We start from the raw sequence: 602 nt of genomic DNA on the forward strand, positions 1-602 counted from the left end.
CAGTCAGTTCTGTAAATTACTCTTAGCGTAGCTACGATTTGCCCTTGAGATCATATAACACCTAACTTATCTTTCTCATCCCGACTTTATATTGCACACTATAAAGATAATTGTACAGGACCATTTTTTTAAATGGGAGATAATTTTTTTTTAAAAAAAATTCCTGTCGCCCTGAAAAAAACCATTGAAAAACCCGCTACCTACGGAAGGATTGTCTTTTCTTCTTTTTAAATCTATGGTCAAAAACACCCCATTGGATCTCGGTGAGTGAGTGAGTGAGTGTGCGCTTTTACCAGCGCATGCGCACTCTGTTAAAGAAGCCAAGACTTTGTGCTTCCTGTAAGTACCGTGGCCGCGGGTGGTCGTGGTATGGAAGGGTCTTCTCGGATTTTCTTGCTTTTCTAAAGCGGGACGCGCGAAGCGAAGATCCCGCGGGACCAAACTTACGTGGGGAAAGGAGCCCCGTGCAGTGAATAAACTGGCGGGTTGTGATGATGGTGGTCAAAGTAGGATTGTGCCGAGTGGGAACCAATTTCTGTCCTTGCTCGCGTCTGTCGCCGTGTTTGACGGGCGGCACGGGCTAGCCCAGTGTTTCTCAACCT

General features: G+C 46.2%; 1 protein-coding gene across 3 annotated transcripts in view; it reads left to right on the top strand.

The window, feature by feature from the left end:
- Positions 1–279: 279 nt before the first annotated feature.
- The window catches only part of LOC107299497 (DNA repair protein complementing XP-A cells homolog), a 10,590-nt gene continuing 10,267 nt past the window's right edge, over positions 280–602 (top strand). The window contains exon 1 of one of the 3 annotated variants that reach the window (XM_015828852.1): positions 280–339. The gene's annotated coding sequence lies outside the window, so the exon portion shown is untranslated. Of the gene's footprint in view, positions 340–428; positions 448–494; positions 507–602 lie in introns of those variants that run through there. The other 2 variants (XM_015828854.1, XM_015828855.1) reach the window with 2 other exon arrangements.

This window comes from Protobothrops mucrosquamatus, unplaced genomic scaffold, assembly GCF_001527695.2.
Source record: "Protobothrops mucrosquamatus isolate PMUCROS unplaced genomic scaffold, P.Mucros_1.0 scaffold5021, whole genome shotgun sequence".
In the NCBI taxonomy this organism is placed as follows: domain Eukaryota; kingdom Metazoa; phylum Chordata; class Lepidosauria; order Squamata; family Viperidae; genus Protobothrops; species Protobothrops mucrosquamatus.